The sequence below is a fragment of the Cuculus canorus genome, chromosome Z (genome assembly GCF_017976375.1).
Source record: "Cuculus canorus isolate bCucCan1 chromosome Z, bCucCan1.pri, whole genome shotgun sequence".
Classification (NCBI taxonomy): Eukaryota; Metazoa; Chordata; class Aves; order Cuculiformes; family Cuculidae; genus Cuculus; species Cuculus canorus.
In genome coordinates, this window is record NC_071441.1 from 51,477,615 (window position 1) to 51,500,947 (window position 23,333).

General features: G+C 37.1%; 1 long non-coding RNA gene across 1 annotated transcript; it reads right to left on the minus strand.

The window, feature by feature from the left end:
• Positions 1 to 3,393: 3,393 nt before the first annotated feature.
• On the minus strand, positions 3,394 to 23,173 carry LOC128850555 (uncharacterized). Its single transcript, XR_008447994.1, has 3 exons — positions 20,481 to 23,173; positions 20,069 to 20,160; positions 3,394 to 5,927 (listed from the first exon to the last, which is right to left on the minus strand). It is a non-coding gene; the product is annotated as an uncharacterized LOC128850555 (long non-coding RNA).
• Positions 23,174 to 23,333: the final 160 nt, after the last annotated feature.

Below are 23,333 nucleotides of genomic sequence, written 5' to 3' on the forward strand. Positions count from 1 at the left end.
CTAGTTAACTACTGTGACAATTTGAATCACTACAGATGTATATGCACACATAATGACATCATCTTTCTGTTTCACCCACTTATTGTACTATTGGGTTTTACCAGTTGTGACTGATGTAAGTCTTGAAAAGAATTTTTAAATAAATTCTCATTTTTTGAAGTCCTTAAAAGAAAAAAAAAAAAAAGACCTCATTCAATTATTTAACACAGGTAACACAAGTTTTGTATTTGTGGAATAATTAAAACTCAGAAGAAGTATTACTTAGATGGGAAGGAGTGTAAGTAAACATGTAAAGGCCAACGTCTCCTGGCTAACACAAGTGAGTAAAAGGCAAGTGAAGTCAGCAGAGCCACTTCTCATTCCACCAAGTTTTTCTCTCCCTAGGCACTATTGTAAAAGTCCATAAGGCATTTATCATTACAGCAGCTGATACAAGAGTCCTTAGTATAATTCAGCATCTGATCTTGAATGAAATGCAGGAAAAAGCTGCCTCAGGAACAAGAACTGTCTGGGTTTCATTTGTATGTCATGACATGACAGATAACGTTCATTCCCAAATGCATCGTTAGCTGAAGTTTGCTCATAGCAAAAAGACATCTTCATTTTAACAGCAGCGATGCGTCTTTGAAACAATGAGACAAAGGCTTGGTCTTACTTTGCCAAGCCTTAGCTTATGTTGATCTCTGCATGTGGAAGCCAAGTGGGAGGTACCATAGCAAAGCAGATGTGTCTCACAACACCTTTATCAACACCGTTTTGCAGTCAAGGCAACAAGTTCCCACAGTTAGATCAGAAGCTGCAGTGTAACTGGTTCCAACTGATTGTGACATTTATTGATCAACAAGCAAACCACGAAGAAACGGGTAGAGCAGCAAAAGAACAAAGGATCTTAGAAATCATAACAATTACATAGTACTACAGACTACTATGCTTGACTATACAGCTGTTAATTACAGCTCATAAATCTAATGAATCATATACCTGAGCACTACTGAATTATAGTTCTACAAGTATTGAAGTGCAAATCTGTTTCCCTCTACCCTAAGTCTGGACAGCATGTCCATACAGCAGTTCTCCCTGCCCTGATGTGTTGGGGTATGCAAGTCTGCAGGCTGGCTGTTGGTGATCGCAATCCTGCCAGTTAAGGATCCACTCTTAACTTTCTTTTTCTTGTCTGAATTTAAAATTTAGTCCTTTATCTTTCTGAGTTCAAACTCACACTTTTGCCATCCATGCACCATTGCTCTCCCTATGAGCTCCTCCCAACAGCCTATTCCTGTTTACATTTTCCTTATTTCTCCCAATTTTTCTACATTACCCAAATCTGTTATTTCTAGTACTATTTCCTAGACAATGTTGTCCTTATTGATAAGATGACTTCAGTATTAGTGGCTTTATGCCAAAATTTCCTCACTATTGCCCATCCCAAACTGAAGAGATTTTGTTTACAATTAATTTACTTTACTTTAGCTTTGAATCCCCTGCCTAGCTCCATTCAAGCAGGAGCGGGTTCTCCTAGATGCACCAACTATTTACATACCGGAGAAACTGAGTAACTTGATTTTTGCACTTCTGCTACGCACTTACACTCCAATGACACCCCCCCTACCCCCCACCCCACCAGCCCCCCAGCATGATCTTGTTCAGCCACAGCAGCAATAACAACTCAGCTTTCAAAAGAAGCAACAATCTTCACAGCACGTTTCTGTTACTGTAACCAAGAAAAAACCTATTAAGTTTATATGTGACTTCAAATTTTCATGAGTACAACCATGGACCTGGTTCAGACCTTCATTGCCATTTTCTCCAAGCAAAGCTCAGGGACTCTCCAGGCAGCGAAGATGAATTTCAAAGACTCACTTTGCACCCTGTTCATATCACAGGATTTTTCTCTTTTCCCTCAAAACAGGTCACCAAATCCGTCTTCTAACTGCTATCATAATTTTTCCCTCGATCTGTAGGTCAACAATGAATTATCATTCTTTTTAGGCTTCCTTTGTTCTGAAAATAGCTGCTTAAACTTTGTTTCATTTCTTTTTGTGTTTTTTTTTATTTCTGAATTTATCTTTTTTAAGCACATAGGCTTTGTTTATAAAGTAAGAGTTTAAAGTTCTTATTTTCCTAAGGCATCAGTAAGTAACACTATATTATTTCATGGTCTGGTTTGCTCAGATTGAATTTTGCAGTTGGAAACTGCCTTGTGCCTATATGATTCCTGAATTACACTTTAAAAGGCCATTAAAGTTATTTGATAACTTTATAGAAGAAAAAGATTTTTTTGGGGAAAAAAAAAAAGCCTCTGGCACTGTTTTCCTTTAAATTCAAGATAACTTCTTGGTGGGCAGAGTAAAACAGCATAACTAAATTGTCCCCTTTCCTGTACAACCTCTTTGTTTAGTGCTAGAGCATATAATTCAGCCAGCAAATACTCTTTATGTATTACAGATGCTAACACTCCATATTCCTTTTTCTTTACTCCTGGCAGTTACATCACCCATACAATCTCTGGCAAAACCATGTGCTGTGCGTTCAAATTTGTTCTAGAAGCAAGATATCCCACAGACTTTGTCCTGCAGAATTAAGTTGCCTCCCCTCATTCCCCAAAATCCCAAATAATGCAGAAATATTTTCTCTTGCCATGCCAGAGAAGAGCTTTTGTGCTTATACTTCAAGGCACACAGTATGAGCATCCCAGTACGCATCTTTGTTCAAGCCAGGATGTTTCCAATGGCACAGGCTGTATCTAAACAAGGGGAAACAATTGTTTCCCAGAGCCCAAATCCAGAATTATGCCCAATCTGTGTCCCAGGTTGCCTCTGCAAGATAAACTACCTAAGAAAATAAACCCTCCCAAAACAAATGTGAACAGACAGTACAATAGCACTAATATAAACAGAACTAAGTAGTCATGGGACTGCAGGAAGTATTGAAGTCAAACATTCAATCCCTTGCTCAATTCTACCTTTCCTACCTCTCTCCTTACAGTCCTCATCTCTCCTGTTACACCCCTTTATTTCCTGCTGATCTGAAGTAAAGACATTCTTTCAGTTTGATTCCTCTTTGGAAATAGTCTAGGATTATTTTTTTTGTAGCTGAATGAACAGGCAGTTACTCCAGTAAAATAATCACTGTAAGCTAAAGTGAGATGAGGAGTGGTGTAGTGCACTACTGACAAAGAAATAGGCAGTATAAAGACCTCACTAACAATTAAAAGTGACACAGTAGTAACATTTTTCTGGTTAACATTTCTGCCTTGCCATCACTAACAATGTTTGTCGCCTACTGGGTCTCATTTCCAGAAAGAAAAGATAATGAGAGAAACGATGACTAGGAATTCCTTCTGTAATAAGAAATAAATTTTATTTTTGTTTAACAATGGCTCACTTACTCTGCTTTGCGAGGATTAACAGAAAGATTTTGATATTTTATCTCAGTAGGTGGAAGTACAAACATGTCATTTCACACAACAGGAACTCAGGAGGACTAACCAGGCTAATGGCAATCACACAGCTGTATACAAAGGGTGTTTTTTCCCAGTGTATACATATGCTGAATATAGGAGCACTTGGAAGGGAAGGAATGAGTTACAACGGAGTTCATCTTAGGTCTTTATTCAATTGCATACATTAAGTAAGTCCAACATGAGACAGAGCAGCCAAGATGTAGACTTGACATGCGAATGTTCACGGAGGAAATCTTTTCAGGAATGCTACTGGAAGCATGCATTGCACATTTCCATTTCCAAAAGGACTTCACGAAATACTGTATGGTCCCAAAATAAGAATGGTGGTGAGATTCAGTTCAAAGTGAAGGAAAACTCACTATTAACTTCAGTAAATTAATTTATGAAGACCTTTAAGTTATCCTAGCTGTTTCAGTGATCTGTCCCATATAAACACATAAGCACTCCATGAGGATTTCTTTCATCATTCAGCCACTGCACAGACCTTGTAACCCAGCCTAACCTACATCGACATTTTTTCCCCAAACTTGTTCAGTATCACTGCACTGTAGAATGGCAGAGTAAACAGAAAATCTTTTCCTTGGAGGAACAACTCCATGGAGGAGGTACAAGAAAGAGTCTGCATATGGCTTTACCTTCTTTTATGCACTGCAGAGGCATAATCCACTTGTAGACATCCCAAGACCTAACTTTTCTCGAAGCTAGAGATTAGAAAAAATAAATATGTAGCTTCTGGCCTAATGCAGTTAAGATATGAAAGTCAAAGCAGGTACCAAATCAACGACAAAAAACATATACGTCAAGGATTTATTACAGAGTTTAGCAGATAATGCAAGAGCTTCCAGATAAGGAGCAGGAGAAGCCTGACTCATGTTTTTAATGTAAGTAAGAGCTCTCTTGCAAACAGATGTACAAGAGAAATTCTCAGACTTCGCACAAAAAAAAAATATTCTCTGAAGAGCAATGAATTTAGAATTTTAAATCTTAAGATGTATTTCACCAGAGCCGTAAGAAAACATACAAGATTGATAAGAAAAAGAGGTGTATAGCATCTATATGTGTATTCCTTTCACAGGAATAGTTATTTTTCCTTTGGTTTTGGAGAAGCTACTTGAGTCCATGGCAGTTATGAATTTACAGCATACTTTTCATCTGTCTTATATTCCTATTTATGGTCTGAGCTTGATTCATTTACTAGTTTCACTGTGGAAACAAGGAGCAAAACTGAAGGGATATTGTAGCCTCAGGGCACTACAGTGGACTTCAACAGATAATGGATGTAACTTCTCAAGTTGTGTCCTAGCACCTGCTCTGCTTTCCAATAGAGCTGGAATAATTGGCCAGTCAGGAGTTCAAGAGAACTTACATCACAACGAACACAAAGCAAGCGCTGTTTTTCTCTCCCCAAGTTGTCTATGAAATGTTATGCTTATTAGAATATTTTTTATAGACATAGTAACACATCAAAACTGACATGAGAAGAAAGAGATCTCAGATAGCACAAAGACAAAATACCACAATCACCAGAGGTAATGGCACCTGTAATAACACCATTTTGAAGAAGAGCAATTGTATAGAATGACAATGTATTTCCCTCTAATGTTGGTTTTCCTCTTCAGACAATATATACCTCCTGCATGTTAAGTATGAATAGAGGATCTACTGAGAAAAATAAAGGTAGGTCTTATGAATTGTTAATACTTGTTTTTGTTCACCTGCCAAGAAGAAATCTAATCTCCAAAGGTTGAGGAAAGACTTTGGGAGTTAGTAATGGCTAGTCCAGCACATACTTCTTGATTTAAAAGATAATTAAAATATATATATTTTCCTTTGCTATTGTATGAAGTCTGTTGAACAATAAGAACACAGTTCCTCGCATACTTATTAGTTTTCTTTAACAAAGGTGTAATTTTCAGTGAGCCTTTAAGCTGATTTAAGACAAATATGTTTGGTTACTACTAGCCCAAGCAAAACAAACATGACATCAACAATTACACTTTATCTATGAAGATTGTGATTTTATGATTGCACCAAAAATAATGATTGCACTTTCAGTGTCCTCCAGTGTCAGAGAAAACATTTACACTGCATATTTTTAATATTTTTGAAATGCTAGTTTTGGAATTGCTTCTCAGTCAGGAAAAATTCCAGTATTGTCTATCAGTATTAGGACACACATTGCACAAAAGAATTTTAAAATAATAACAGAGTAACAAAAGCTGTTGATAGTATGTAAGTTTGAAGACAAGCATTTCTGTTCCTACCACATTCAGTGATCAAAACATGATTGAATTCACAGGTACAGCATAAAAACAAGACCTCAGTTCCTGAAAGACCCAATGTTGCACCAGAAATGTGGGCAAGTTCAGATACCAAAAAAAAAAAAAAACCACACCATCCTGATGGGTCCTCTCTAGTTGATCCATATAGTCTGTTAAGTTTAAGATTCCGCCTTCGTTTTCTTCTGTGAAAAAAAAAAAAATTGGAAGGTCATGGATTGGATGATATTTGGGTACTTCAATTTTCAGATCCTCTTCAGTACAGCTGTTCTGGAAATGTTTGGCAAAGCTTTCATAGTACATGCAGATATAAAAATCCAGTTTGTTCAAGCACATTTTTCCTAAAGGCATGACATTTTGATTAAATATCTGTAAGGGTGAAATCTGTAAGTGCAAGTGAGCCATTTGCTTGCTATGTGAGATGCATTGACACAATCCAAGAGAAGATACCAGCACTTGAATGTCCTTTGCTGAAGGAGAGCACTCTAGCCTCTTAGTCTTCGAAATTCCTCAGTTAAACATTAACAGAGATTCAGAAAGGAAAACAAAAACAAAAACAAAACCAGAAAATTTGAAAGGTTTTGATATCCTAGAGTAAAGATGGAAAAAAGTGTCTTTGGGATGGGAATGTGCAGATCTGTTCATGAGAAGGTCTAACCTCCCAACCAACTCTCTTGAGGAGAAAGCATTGAAGTATAAAATTGCCAAAAATAAAACTAAAAGTTAGGCTTGCTCCTTTTACCCTGAATATGTTCTTATCCTACCGATCTATTTTCCAGGATTCGCGTGTGCCTTGATTTCCTGGCTCCTACTCTCTTTTTGTCACTTACCACAGGAGTATGGACACTATAACTCAGTTTTGTGTCTTACGTGTTTTCTCCAGAAGAAAAAAGACTTGCAGATCTCTCATTTCCCAATGGGGCCAGATTTATCATCATAGGAGATAGTGGAAAGAGAAAATTTTAACACTTGCTTTCAGCCTTCACAGGTTTCAACACAATCCATAAATAATGGATTAATTAATTAATATTGGTGAAAGATTCAGATAGTGTGGTGATAAATGCTTGCAGAAAAGCACATTCATTAGGATGTATTCAGAGCCATTAACACAATGCTGGAGAGCAAAGACTGCCTTTGAAAGACAAACAGGAAACAACATACATTTCCACTGAAGTAGGATAAGGTGAGTATTGAAAATATGTATATACTTATCATTCATATCTTTTTAATATATTCAGTACAAAAATTGTAATCTTATCACCACCATAATTATGAGGTTTAAAAAAAATGAAGTGAGGTGTGCTTCCAATGGAATATTTTCAGCAATTTCTAGATAGCTGATAATGTGCCATTTTAGATATTAATAAGAATGCTAGTCAGATTCATTGCACTTAAGGTCTCAGGAAAACATATTTCATTTTGGGCATGTAGAAAATATGTAAAATACAACTAAAAGATTTATAGTGACATTTTCTCCACACGCTCAACTGCTGAATTTACAGTGAAATTACTGAAACGTCTTCGGAATTTGAGGCGAAAGCAGTTACTTTTGAAATATATGGTCAAGATACAATTAGAAGGCAAAGATTAACCACTTACAGAAGCTATAAATCAGCATGCAGACTTATATTTCTGAAGAAAGAAGAGTCTAGGCATAATTAATGACTAAGTGACTAATATGCCAAAAATGATTACAGGTGTAGATTTAGAACTTAGTGAGTTTTGTATTCTTTTGTGTTACCATGTTGTGCTTCTTTGAACTCCAATTTTTTAAGTATAGGAAATTTCAGTTACAGCCAGTATAAGAGAAATTTTTATATACAAAATAGAAGTATAGATTGTGGCTCAAAGTTATGCTTAAAGCATTAGTATCCGTCTTAAATCACCAACAGACAAGAAAATTTCTGAATAAAACCATCCAAATTTTATAGAACTACAGTATAGCCTCAGTTTTAGCTAAGGTGGAAGAATTCGAAATCAGTGAATGCTTTAACCAGACAAAATTATCTTTGTCTTATCAACACAGGAAAAAGAATCACATTAATTAGTTGAGAATTGGATAGCGAACAATCTACATTCTTTTCATGGAGAAACTTGTAGTAATGCATGAAAAGTTAAAGAAATAAAAAACCTAAAAATCTACCCGCTATTTATGACTTAGAAAACAGGAGTTCATTTTGATATTAGGTTCGATAAAAGGATTTATCTTTGTCACAGTTTAGCCCCACCTGGCCAAATTTGTCAGCTAAGGCCATGCAGAGGAGCCTTCAAAATCCCTTCCTCACACACACCCCACAGGGAAAGGAGAGAGGGAAAGGAGAGGAAAAAGACTTATGGGATGGAAATTAAAACTATGGCTTCAATGAAATGAAAACAGTAATAATAGTAGTTAAAATAATTAGAAAATAATAAAATATATGCAAATATATGAGATCGCACCCTCATCCTACCTTTCAGTGGCTATATATAACCACAAATACTGTAGAGCAGACACAGGGTATTTGGTCCACAGGTGGGACAGAGCTCCATTCAGGAACTGGATTCAAGGATGCACAGATCTGTGATCATGAGCAACCAGACAGACAAGAGCCTCACTGGACACTGGCCATCACAGACGAGAGCAAGACCGTCATGATCTCTTAGTTTTATACTGACTATGACATACATGGGATTGAATACACTGGTGGTCAATTTACAGTTACCTGCTGTATTGACCCCTTCTTGCAGTAGGTCAGCTTGAGGATGGTCTTGGTTAAGTATAAACGTTGGCCTTTTTGAATACCAATGCCCTGCATTATCACTTTAGAGAAGAATGCTGTCTCAAAAACATGCAGTTAGTTTTCAGAGAATGAAGTTACTTGCAGTAAGTGAGCTAATCACAAAACTGACTCTAATTTACCTCAAACTGCAACAATCTTGCATAAGCTTTCCTCACAAACTATAATTTAATTCTAGATAATACTATACTTTTTAGGTTTCTCGAGAGATTACAAACAGACACTTATAAAATTCTTCTCAAAAAGACCTCAGATTGTGAGTGAAAATCATGATTCTAACCTCAAATTTTACTTTTTTTCCAGGCAAGCCCACACAGAATAAAGCTTTAATAAAAAGTATTAAAGAAAAACTTCTTTCCAATTCTGTCCTCTTACCGATCCTCTTTAAAATAGAAAAAATTCTTTCCAGTTCTGTGTCCTCTTACCAACCCTCTTCAAAATAAACTGTGAATTAGTATACTCCTAAACCCTTTCCTAAAAATTGAATCTTTAATTCCTTTTTTGTTCCCTAAAAATTGAATCCCTAAACACTGAAACATGGAAACTCGGGAACAAGAAAAAATCCCAACTGAGAACTGGATTAACATTTTGGGAAATACAGAGACAGCTTCCAACAAGTGTCTGTTTGGACCTTATCCAAGGAAAATCAGTTTTAAGATACCCTTTTCCCTGGTTCACAGAAATGCAAGCGTATTGGAGTCTGTATCTTGCTGGCAGATTGGTGAGAGGCCCTTTATCCTCCTCCCATCTTCCAGGTTCTTTCTCAAAATGTGCTTTTATAAGCAGAATCTAATTCTAGGCACTCATTTAGTCCTGGTAAGAAGTCACTGCTCAACATGAAGGAGCAGTCTGACAAAGACTGGCCCTTGACAGAAAGATGCAGCAGACCCAAAATCCCTGTTCACTTCAGAGTTCATCAACATAGAGGATGAAGAAAAGCACCTGCTGTTCATGAGCAAGACATATTTTCTAAGGGACGGTGATAAACAGAGCCTGTTTGAACACACAATCATCAAATTAGGAAGCTGGAAATGAACATTGGCAAGTGTTTGTCAGGGGCTTTCCACTTCGTGTTCATGGGAAGAAGATTGGGCTGCTCATCTTTCAGGGTACACTTTTTTTCTTTTCTGTTTTCCTGGCACAAATTGCAGTAGTCTAGGGAACCAGAGACAGCTCCTTTTTTTATTAACTTAGAGTTATTCAGACTACAGAAAATGCGTGGGTTGATGGGGCAGAGGAGGGAAGGGGGTGTTGCCTGAGAGAACTGCAGTCCTGTGGAGAGGTCCTACTGCAGAATCTGATAGGAATGAACCCTGCACATCTCTCATAGTGCCTGGCATTTCAGTGTTTGGTTCACATTTGCCATATATGACTACAAAATAGTAGGTGATAGAAAGTAATATTTCCTCACAAAACCAACTAATTTTCTTCATGAAACCGGGAGCACAGTGAGGGATAGGGGTTAAAATCCAAGCATCATGCCTTCTGTTTTCTTCTTGCTTATGTGGGCATTTCTCTGTGTCACACCTCTGGCAAGCCCTCATCGGCTGCATTCACAGGTTACACCTTGTCTACATTTGGACACATACTAGGGAAATGTGGGGATTTAAATGTCATCATTCCCACATCTGTCTTCCAAACATCCTTTTACTCAGACCGCTTCATCCCACCTCTCACATAAACCACAGCTGTTGTGTTAATCCTTTTCATCTGCTTGAGTTGGTTTGATGTTATTAACAAGTATAAGTTTCAGCTTTTTTACTCAGGGAATTATTTTGGTTTTATTAGTAGTACTTTTTTTTGTTTCAAAAATGGGCAAGCATGAAAGCACCCTTTCTGGCAGTTTCCACGCTTGCAGTGAGAAATAGCTACAACGCCTTGGGGCTCAGCAGGAGATTTCTTGGCCTCTTCATCCCCTTTTGCTATTGCAAAAGACAAGGAAGAAGGAAAAGAAAAACATGTAATGCAGGAGACGTCCCCTATCTCCTCTCTTTGTGGTTGCAAATAACTCTTTCATGCTAATGCACACTCCTGCTTCCACTGATTTATTCAATCTCCCAGAGCACTTGTGTTTCTGCTAAATTATAAAGATATGCCTCCCCTCTCAGCATTTTTATACACAGCGTGACAATAGGAAGCTTTTTTTGCTTCCTATTTTCTACAAATTATTCCACATCTTTCCCTCAGTGCTCAAGTCCATGGGTCCACTCAAGCATCAAGAGAAGGGGACAGACTTTTGCGTTATGGCATTCCGCTCCTTGCCTCAAAGAGTTTTATCTCAGGTTTTAGACTCTGCGGAGCAGGCACTGCCCAGATTTGTAGCATTACAGTCTGACATGCCAGGGTCTCAAATCCCAGGAATGCCTCCAGGACATCAATGCAAAGCAATTGCCCTCATGTGAAAGAACAATTTCTGACTTCTCACACCTCTGCCTGGGTTCTTCTTAGCCGGGAAAACACAAGTTTCAGTTCATCTAGAGACTCCTAACTGGTTTCATGATTTCTACAAAATTCGCAGGGCCTGAAGATGGTGCAAGAGTTGTAGAGCTAGAATTTATTAAATGTGAATGCATTAAATATCTACAGTTGCCCAAAGCTGACTAAAAATAAGTACACTGGTTTAATGGGAAAAAATCTTTACATTACATTAACTAGTTCATTAAAAAAACAAAACCTGACCAGTTCTATTGTAACCATGGAAATAAGAATAATAATTACATATAAATGAATAAAAATATTCAAAATGAAGAGTAATTTGTGAAGGATGAAACCAAGTACAAAGATAGAACTAAAAAATGAATATGATTAGTAGGGTTCTCTACCAAAAACATAAAAAGATCAAAGACAATAAAGAGTTAACTGATGCTGTGAAATTTCAGAAGGGCTTTGGAGAAGATTCTTCATGAGGCAGAAAAGTAATTGCTCATGTGTGATCTATTGCCTTTAATAGTCTCCAGGGTCAAAAAGCAGCCAAATACCTGCAGTCAAGCAGAGAACTCTGGTTCAGATTTACCTCAGAGTTAAAATAAAGCTTTAAAATTTGTCTAAACAGTTTAGGAGCATATGCCCTATTTTCACAAAACCATCTCCAGCCTTTAGCAATTTGTATTTCAGTAGCCACACTCACACAAAGGCACTTGAAGCAGCGCCATTGCTGACCTTCAGAGAAACCCCAAGTACACCCCTTTTACCAGAGTGTTTCTTGACCAAGGCTATCATCCCTTCCCTGCCAGACTCTCTTGAAAAAGGAAATTTGAGTTCACAAGGAGGAAGGGAGCCATAATATCCTCCAGCTGGGTCCCAGGTCTCGGCAGGTGGAAACAGAAATTAACGGCATATCACAAGGTACATCTGCCCCACTGCATAAATTCAAAATCAACAGTGGACTATCACCTCCCCAGTGGCAAGAGTCTAGAATGAAAATCTATTTAAATATTCAAATACATTTGTGAATGATATTCTAATTTAATTTTGAAAACAGCGCCTTGATATCCAATAATGTGCAAATGTCAATACAAAATTTGTAGTTAGAGTAAAAAAAAAACAAAAAACAAGGAATAACTCGGTAACCTCTACTTCATGTTAACTGAGCCCCTTTTCTATTCAAACCCTTTATTCTCAGGTATATTTTGGTGAATTAGTAATTCTTCTTCCTCAGCCCTTCTTTCTAATTTAATTAGAATTTACAGATGAGTTTAAAATATTGTCAGCCAGAAGCATATATCTATAAGCACTCCTTTAGGAACATGCATGTTGTGTGATCACATCAGCTTCATTTCTTTAGGAATCAAATCTACACATCTGTTTTTGCTAAACAGTGAAGATTTCAGGAACACAGGGCTGTCTATACACTGTGTGGAGTGTCCATGCCATATCTGATCACACGAATTTTAATCACTTTTAAATTTAAATGAGTTTCTGGCACACTGAGGACTGGGGGAGTGTCTATTTAAAAGGAGACAGATGGCCGTTTTTTATCTAACAGTTGCATTCTTGTTCTTTAACCTGCAAAGCTCACTTTAAAGTGAGAGGGTGGGCGGATCCCATTCCTTATTTTAGCTCCTGTTCCTCTTACATTCTTGACAGAGGAATAGAAATCAGTATGTTTGGAGGAACAGCTGCAAGAAGCTGCTGTGGGAAATGGCTGCTTATCTGTTGCTGCAAGTAGATTCCATTATTTGATTAAAAATTAAACTGGTTATTCTTCATCCCCATGACTGTGCTCTACAGACATCTTTTTGGCCAGACTTTGTAAAAGAGGAGGGGAACAGAACACACTCTTATCATGCAAACAAAGCTAGGGAACTTTTACAAATGCTGTTCTTCTTTTCTTTTGGCATAGACTACCTTTGCACTTCTTATGCCACAGTTTGATCGCTGAATCTCTTTACACTTACATCCCTCAATTATAAACACTTATGCACAAAGCAGTGGGGAATGGGAGGAAGCTGGATGAGGATTGCTTTCTTCTGGATATTTCTTAGACATAGCATGTGAGCAAGTAGAGGGATGATACCTTGATTTGCTGGTGATCAATCACACTCCAGGCAGCCAGCACATAAATCAGAACAGTCCCTTCTTGGCATATTGTTCTCTGCAGCAAAATAGAACTAATTTTTAATTTCTTCTCTTCCTTTCATCCATCAGAGGACAAAATCAGGAGCTCAGGAAAGAGTGTAGCCCAAGCAATTCTTACAGCAGAGCACACATCAATACTTATAGACCTACCCAGGGTTTACAAACACTGCACAGTAGGGCACCTCAAAGCAGGAATGGCTAAGGATCAAAACAGGTTATAAGACATAATTGGTCAGGAACACTGATGTTTATGGCAGTATGGAGTTACTCAAAACACTGATCATTGTGTGCACTGAAGGGTGCATAGGGCAGCTTCGGAAGTAAAGAGCAAGAAAAACAAAGTCTTAGGAAACAGCATGGATAACAGCTTCCTCTTACCATGTAACAAGCACTAGCTGGAGAGTTATTCTGGGCAGAAGACTATCTGTGCAGATGGGTTTATTGTTAGGTGGGCTTTGCACACCTTCCTGTATCAGAGTTCTCACATTCTGGTGAGACTCAAGCAGCCATTACCAAAGCCAGCCCAGACCGTAGTGCCTAGCCTAAACATCCAGGTGACAAAGACTGTGAAGGAGCTTTCAAAATGGAAGGTCCTGCCCCATCAAAGTCTCTACCCTCAGGCAAAGCCTCTGTAATCAGGATGCCAGTCTAGTGTCTAGTTTCATATCTGACCAGGCTTTTAATTGTATCTTTTCCCAACTGAGTTCAGGAATGCAGGAATAAGGGCAAAATGTCCATCAACTTCTGATATTCTTTCCTTGCAGAGATATGGCGTATTGTGAGGACAAAACATACAAACAAATTAAAACTTAAACAAAATACCATGAAATCAAGTTTATCTGTAGAAAGTTTACATGAGTGCATATCAAGGATTAAATATGGAAAAAGAATTATAGAAGGTTAGCTGCCAGAAAAAGATATGGTCTCCATATCCAGCTACATATTTTGTTACCTGAAACCTGTATTCAAGAGTGTGTAACATCAATGTTCAAATCCAAAACCTACGGCTTCTAGAAAACCTCCCTTGGTAGTTACATTTATGCAATGGTTAATGACAGCGTATATTCAGCCTTAATATCATAGTGATATATTATTAAACTCACACAAGTAAGAAAAAGCATGCACATCTCATCTCCTCACCTCCTCAATCTTTGCATTGTCTATACTCATGTCTCCTCTACTCTTTTTGAGATTTTTGAGCTCAGCTTATATTTGAATTTGAGCATAAACTAAGCCCAAACCCACTTTACATTAAACAGTCCTAGGATTTGGTGACTTCTTTGGACTCACATTCTAAAAGAAAAAGCCAAGAAGGAAGTAAGAATCTTAACCTCGTTTTTAGCCTTCCCGTGGTTGGAAGTGTCTTCAGGTAGTGAGATCTGAAGACTGAGTCTGAAAATACTGAGTTAGATTAAGTGTATCTAAAATGTGAGTAATCGTTGTATCGATTGTGGTTTTAGGTCTCAGAATTCTTTTAAGGTTCATAACACCATTTGACTAATAGAAGATAGCCTATAATGTTAAAAGTAGCGACTGTAACTGAAGCGACAACATATTTTATGGGAACAGATGTTCTGCAAATGATCAGGGAATAAGGAAGGCAGTCATTGTTTTGATGCTGTTTAAATGGCAAGAGTGATATCAATCATAATTGCCATCTGCTATAGTACATAAAGCATCCATATGCTCTTTAAATGGTCCCAAAGTTGATTTAAAATGCCATACAGAGGTTTCTCTTTCGAGGACAAGACAGCTCTACATCCCATTATTAGCTCCTGACTGACAAAAGTCCCAAGAGCAGTTAATGCTAATGTTTCAAAATCCTGGCTCAAGTAGTCACCAATTAAATTTAGAGTAGACCAACCTTTGTGATTCTCCTTTCTTGGATCTTCTGCCTTGATAGCATTTACTATTTGAAGCCTAAGCATGCCAAGCAGCTGTTCAAAAACATAAACCTGACCTACAGTCCTTATTCCCATACTCTGCAGGACTTGCAATGTTTCTCATGGTGCTACAAATACCATGATAGAACCCACACTCTTCCAAGCATCAGCTCAGAATTCAGTTCTATAGTTAACCTTCCATCCCTCACCTTCCAACTGAAATGCATTTCATCTTTCAGCTAAATGCATTTACAGTGACATTTCACACACTAAAAAGAGAAACCTCTCATATTCACCCAACATGCAGAGGAGAAAATGTCATTAACCTTGCATGTCCATTGCTGTATTTCTACTTTGAGGCTAGAGTGTACATGAAGTTCATGAGCTACCTAGAAAATTTTATGTTAACTGGGGTAAGAAATGTTTATCATGAATCCAAAGAAATAATTTCAAATTCACTTATAATACAAGATTAAAACAGTAGCTTCCCTCACTTTCTAGCTGTTTTTTTTTTTTTTTTTTGCTTACATGGAAAATACTGGAAATACACTACTGATCTATTCATTCGTATGATTTTCCACAGCACTGTAAATGACAGAGGCCTGAAACGATAGCGCCATACATAGTGTAAAATAACAGTGGTTCTAATGGCATTTTGTTGCTAAGCCCTACCAGTTAGTGACAGGCTCATTCTTGGAAGGTGTTTAGCTTATATTCACTACCCCCAGCCTTTTATTATTTTATCACTCATATTTTCACCAGTGTGTAATTGTCTAGGTTTAGAATCCATGTGTGATTTGGCTGGCAGCAAAACCTATGGAAATCAGTTCCAGACTTTAAGGCATTTCGCCTAACTAGATTTAAACACCTTATCACAGGTTAATATTAGGTATGTTCTTGCTGTTGTGCTCATGAGACTGCATGGAAAGGATTTTTTTTTTATGTATTATCTATTTTTTGCAATTTCTTCTTAGAAGGCTGTAAGTACATTATGAGGTTTGTCCATTTCTGATCTGTTTCAACTTGGACTCAGTTGTTTAAGTGGCCATAGTATAATGGCCAGCAGACAAGAACTTGGGTGTTGTCTTCGTGCAATTATTTAGCTTCACAGTGTCCAAAGCTGGAGAGACTCCTTTGACGTTCCCCTGGCAGAGACATATTTCTGTATTTTCAGGGACTATCACTGAAGTAGATTGCCTTCTGTGCTGCCCTGGAGAAAGAGATTTCATTCTGGACTTCTTGTTTTTCCTAAATAAGAGGCTATTAGAGTCTCCCTTCTATATTTTTTAAATTTGTTATTTCCCTCTTGGACACAAGAATGACAATAGTGTGATGGTAGGAGACATTTTGCTAGGAAACAGCCGTGTTTAAGTCAGATAAAAGACCATGTCAACAAATAAATTATTTCTCTCATCTACTAAAAATAGGAGCAGAGCTACCACTTGGCCTTCCAAGTTCTGCTCCAGTATGCATGTTAGCAATACAACTTTTGTAATATGAACATGCAGAAAAATGCGTGCACTAATACATACTGTGAAGGAGAAAACCTTACAAATATAACAGTACTATAAACACAATTGCTCTCCATCAGAAAAAGACAAGGGATGAAATTAATCTCAGGTGATAAATTGTTAGTCACATTGCACAATGCTGGAGGGCATTCATCTGCAATAGTGATCCAGTGATGAAATTGGAAAAGAACTAAAAGAACTATTGCAGCCTATGTGGCATCATATGCAGGTTTTTAATTTAAAAAAATAAAATGAAAATCTACACTGACAAGGAGAAAGATGAGCTCCTAATACCAGTCTTGCAGCGTGTGCCTCCTTTGTATGGTCATTATACTTTGAGCACAATCCATTTTGTTTTATTTTATTTTGTTTTATTATTCTGTGAGTAATAAGCTATACATTCAAGTGTGAGAGGTTTTACAGAAGCCTATTTCATTTTATGTTAACATAGATACCCATTATTAGGAAATTGCCTATTGCTAAGTTTTATCTGCAATGTGGCTCACCAAAAGCTCAATTAACATTCTTTACTTTGCTGAAATACTACATGACATTGCTCTTGGTACTGAATGCACAGAATTCTATCTAGAGCAAAACTGCAAAATGGAAAGTTGGCTATAAAGACTAAAAGGTAGTAAGAATAAATTGATGACTTACATTAACATTCATTATCATTCTAAAAAGCAGCATAAAGGCCATAGGGGATTGTAGGGTTCATATAATTTCACCCTAATTATTCTATTATACTGTAATTAAGACACTAAAAAAAGAATCCAGTGAGAGAAAGCAATAACATCCTTTCAATACCAGTAAGAGAGCAACGGTCTTTCATGTATAAGTATTATTAACCAGAACCCTGTGAGAGCAAGAAAAACACACAGAAGACATGGTGATATTAAAAAAGTTATTCATATATGTGTGTAGGTGTTTATAGAGGAAGAATTTTTAAAATACATTTGTTTCTGCAAATTTCATCCTTTAATTCTTTCAAGGTCTTTACTTGCATTAAAGTCAATGGGACTGAGTGAGAGATAAGGGCCCTAGCTGCATGTACAGTCTGTCACCAGCAAGGGATATACAGCAGACCAAGATGGTTCACCTTTATCTTCACGTCTGCATCCGGGAGATTGTCCTGACCTCTGCTTCACACAGTTAAGATCCATGAATATATTTGAAAATTCATCAGCCAGCTACCTGTGGTGTACACCCATTTTCTTTTGTGTGCTCCAGTTTTTTTTATAGGAAATGATATCTCCGCAAGGCATTAGCCATCTTTTGCACACATGATACATGGTAGCTTAATATCAGCATATCTCTTGTGTTTAGTTGGTAACCAATCACTCAAAACAGTGTTTACCAGCTCTCAAAGCTAGTATTAATGTGAAGTTAAAGCCTTAGCTGGAAACGGTAAGGACAGGTGCAGGCAGAGGGGAGGATATTAGACTTTTTTTCATTCACAAAGGGCAGTGAAATACCTGGCCTGGCTAGAACCATTTCACGCTGACTGCCACCATCATCTGAACTGCAGGATGTGTGCTTGGTCTTCCTGCCTCAAATCAACAACTCAGGAGTTACAGGGGAGATGAATATGGTCAGGAAGCATCATTTTCATGTCCTTGGATGTGAAGGTACACATAAGTGACTTGAGAGAAAAGACAGGAAGGGAAGATGCTGGGATAACATCATCACTCAGATCTAGATGCTTCAGCTAACTGAATTCTTCTGTTAAAAATAGCTTGTGCATTTCTGAATCACCTTCTATCAAGCCCCTTCTGCTACTCAATAAAATCTTTGGCAATTGCCCCCTGCCCTTGGCTTAAACAATTTCCAGCCCATTCATCTCAGATGGTACGTAACAGGTAATATGAATTTCTATACGCTTCTAAACTGCTTTACAATCTTCAGTTGAATGCCACTAAGTACAAAATATTATTTAATATAGTAAAGAAATTAATATGTGAAATAGAGGTGGAAAAAAAACCTTTCATATGTAGAATGTGATAAGGGAAAAAGTGAATGTCATTTTCGTGACAGGCCATCATTCATTTTTTGTGTATAATAACTGGTTTAGACAGAGTTGCACATTTATGAATGTCAGAGAATGACAGGACAAGAGGAAAAGATCTTAAAGAACTGGTCAGAAAGTGCCAATAATCCAAAGTGTCAGCAGCAGACTGACAGGAAAAAAAGAAACCCAGAAAATTTATAAAGTTTCTCAGCACTTAGAAATGCTCCTGAAAACATCAAGTCTGGCATGAACCAAGGCACAGGTTATGAGAATTTTTTGATTCTCTGACTAGGATAGTTTTGGTTCTTTAAATGTTGTCTGTCAGCACTGAACATGTCCATATCTATTGCCGCATATATAGATAAACAAATACATATTTATGCTACAGTTGTAGCACTGGGAAGTTGCTGATATATTGATAGGAAAGAAATCTAGCTTTAGCTGACTGTGGACTTAAATCATCTGCTTCTATAGGATTCACGACATGTCTACCACAAGCAGGAGAAGATCACAAGCTGTAACTACTATTAGACATGGGTTTGTGCCTTGAGCAGGCATATTAATTTCTCCAGAAGAAAAACTTTCCTTCTGTACAGTTTTCACCCCATTTTCTTGTCTGTCCTGTTTACAACATAAGAACAGCCTGTAGTAAGTAAAGTGAGAATCCTTATTTCAAGATGGATCTCAATGTACTGCAACAATGCAAATGAAGATAAATAATAACACAGGCTTAGCATATTTTACAGGATTTTCCTGTTTGCAATGTAAGTATATCCACAAAATGACCTAGCATGCTTTGTGATGGTGGCATGAAGCAAGATGTAATCATGTATGCTGGGAAAGGGCATTCACAAAGTTGCAGAATTACTTGGGAACTGTCAGCAGAGTCATCCAGCTCAGCCCTGTGAGGATGACTGGCAGAGATTTCACCACAGTGCACAGCCTTCTAGCTACTTCATTCAGCACTTTTCTAGATCACATTCCTAGTAATTATCTGATCCCATGTGCCACCCCTGAAAATCTGCATATTTATAATAGTGAGACTTACAAGCCTCAGGTCCCAGATCTCTTGTAAATCTAGTTTTTAGTCAGCTTCAAGAAAGATAAAACAATTAATAAGAAGCTAAACTTCAGGTCACTAAGAGCAAATAAGCATAATAAGAGACACTTAAACCGATTAATACTTTAATGTAAAGAGTATACACACCTGGCCAGATGTATATTTTTTGAAGCATAAGTCTAGACAATTTCAGAAAAATTTTCTTTGTAGTCCTGCTACAAGTCAGTGTAAGCTTCTGTGAAATTGCAGAAGACTGAACTGGCAAAAAGTCTGCAAAATCATAATTTGCCATTTACAATGGAAATTTATACCTCAAGAATTTGAATTTCCCATTATAAACAGATCTTATAAAACAGAAAAGAATTGTCTGCAGGTTTTTATTGCCCTTGAAGGATAATCTATTCCAGAGGTAATATTTCCCATTCATCCAAAAAAGCTATAAAACAGTGTAATGCAAAGGATGATGTATTCAATTTCTTATTCAAGTTGAATATCCATCTTCTTCTTACCTCACTGATCCTCTGTTCCCCCAAATTTCCTAGCCACACGCATAAGATTTGTCAGCAGCTCCTTCAAGATTATCCAAGGTGCACATATCCCACTGAAATAGCATTAAAATAAAGACCACTGAGTTTTGAAAGTCCTCCCATTGCTCTTGAAAGAAATTTTTTGGAGGCTGAGCAAGCTGAAGTTCAGTAAAAGGGTGCTCAAACTAGCATGGAAGGATCTTTGATACTGCAACAGATGACATCTGGGTTCAAAGCCAACAAAAGCACATGCTAGGTTCCCAAACCCACACCACTGGTTTGAGGTCAGATATGTAGTTAATCTTCCTCTTTCCAGCAAAACTAATAATTTGGCATTATTGCACGTGCATTGACTACTTTATCCCATCAGTGATCTTGAATCCTGTATGCTTACTTTGAACTTGCTTGAGATGTTTTATTGAGCAGTTTGAACTTCCTCAATGCGACTCGCCTTCTGAATCATGTAGACCTGTCTTCTGGGACCCTGATTTTGCTTGAACACTATGCAAGTAGAAAAATGTGTCTATGAGGTTTGGTAGCTATCAGCAAGACAGAAAAAAATTGCGAAAAGATAGTTAGGCAGGAAAAGAAAACGTATAATGAGAGGTCTATATCTTTTCTCTGACAGGGTTTATGCCCTGTAATTACAGGAAGATGCTTTCATTCTTTCTTCTCTCTCCCCTTTTTAATACCAGGGATCTCATATTTCATATGTGATAGAAATGAAAAAGATTTAATTAAATAGCAACTTATCTTAGGAGAAAGTATGCCCTGACACATTGGTGTCTTATCTTTAGTCAAGCCAAATGGACTTCGGGGGAGAAATTGTTTACAAACTGTAATCCATCAAGCAATGTTTATAGAGTTTAGCACCACAGAACTGCATATAACAGCTCATCACAAAATAGCAAACACCAGAAACTCACTTTGAAGAGTGAACGAGACACGAAAATAAGATGCAGCTAGTTTGTCGCAATGCATTTTAAGAAGCTGAAGTCAATCTATGTGAGATTGTTCAAAAGTTTGGAAGAAGAACCATATCTTTTTTACCCATTCCAAAGTAATTTTCTTCCTTTTTATCACAGCCACTGCACCTAATGTCTGAGATTCTGGGGACATAGGGAGAAGTGACTGTACATTTCTCTTAATTTCAATTTAAAGCTGAAATGTTGGCTATTACTTTTCTTAAGGAAACTAGAATGGATTCAGTCTTTATACTATAGTTAAAAGTCCCAGATACTTTTTCAGTTGGTTAAGGCAGACTTTAGCTGAAAGAAATATTTCATGAGGGGTTACCACAAAGCAAGTACCCTAACCTTTTTTTGGCCTCATATAAAGATGGTGATGAATGATGTGTCTGCAAACTCATAGGCACTCTGAGAGAAAAAGGAAACTGATTACCAGGCATCTTTGCAGAAAAACATCTGTGTTAAAGACCAATAACCTGAAAAGTATCTTTGACCCTGGCAAGACCAATGTCAGAATTTGCAACTGCCTACAGAGCCGTGACAATGCTGTTAAATTTTGTACTTAGCTGTTCATCTTTCTTTGCTTCCAACTAGGGTCTTCAGTGGTGTCAAAAGTTAATTGTGGAAGCTGATTTCCTCCTTAGTATTTTACATATATAGTATATATGTTGTATTCTGTGTCATTCCAGCTTAAAGTGAAAAAGCCTATTACTCTTACATTTATTACAATGTTAATATTCAAGTGAATGTTAAATTTCTGTTCTAATACAGTTCATTAGATGTGAGAGGAAGGTTTCAATAGAACCATTGAGTTAAAATCTTTCTGCCTGAAAATTAAGGAAGGAAACTTCTTAAAATATTTGACAAACTCCTACTGAATTAATAAACATTGCATTGAGAATTTCTAAGTGATACTTTTTTTATGGTAACCTTGTGTTTCTTTGAGGTAAGAGCTTTATTTTTTGCATTGAAATAGTATTTTATTTAAAATATGGATAGTTGTGGAATTTAAAATATGGATAGTAAAATATTTTGTTTCAAGTTGCACAGATGTCAATGAAAAATTAATTCAAAGAAACTTATTGAAAATTATTTTGCCAAAAGTATATTTTTTGTTAAGAATGGAATATGTAAATATCTGCACAGCTCAAATTCGAATAAAAAGTCTAAGGATTTGATACCAAAGGCTTACAAATGCACTTTTCAATATGCATGTAAAATGCATTCCAATTTATATTGAATTCAGTTATATTTCAAAATTTAAACTAATATTGATTATGGTAAGAGTTGTACGCATGCATAAAAGAGAATTCTTGAGACTAGTTACTCAAGTTCTAACTGGCTCAGACAATGGAAATATTAATCTAATTTTTAAAAAGGAGACCAGCACATCAGTTTAAATTACTTGACTGAAATGATAATGCTTCAGTTCTTCAGTGACAAATACAGTACTGTTTTGCCTTGGTCCACAGAAAGTTTTCTAGTAAACTGCAAGAGCTTTGTGAAACTCAGCACTTCATTTCAACATCTTCAAAAGAAATATGTACCTTAATAAAAGAATAAAGCCATCTTAACTACATGGAAAGGAAATATGTCTTATGTACTTTGCAGTTTCATAGAAAGGGGAGAAACAGAACAAAGGAGGACAAAGTGCTTTCTTGCTGTCCAAAGATTTTCACAGCCCTTTTTCTCACACACAGCTTTCAAAACAAAATTAAGCACAGAAACATTCAAGAAAGGTGGGTAATCCTTGAGTTTCACGAAGAAAACTACCAGTAAAATGCATAGGCAGTTTAGTGCAAAGTAGCACAATAAAAGTTGGAAATTGGCTGAAAATCACATACAGTATTGTTTCAAAGATTATTACAGCCCACAAAACTGCTGCAGGATCAAGTGAATCAGACGCACAGCATAACACAGGAGTCTGGAAGAGTTCAAAGCTCTAATGAGCTCTTTACAAGCCCTGTAACATTAACAGCCTTCAAAGCCACTCATACTCAAGGTAGAAGCTTGACATGTCCCTAATCTCAGAGATTTTAGTGAAGAGTAAAAACACCCAAAATACTTAGCTCTCTTCTTTGTTGCTTCCAAGTTGACCAAAGGAGAAATCATTATTGAAGCAGCTGGGCAAAGCAAACTAGGACAGGCACAAAGCCCTTGTTACATTATAGTTCAATTACTCTGCAGGTATGAGTCATCCAGCAGAGAAGCTGCTTTGAAAAGTCTATTTTTGAGAAAAGAATTTTGTATACATAATAAGTTTTCATGAAGTGAGGAAA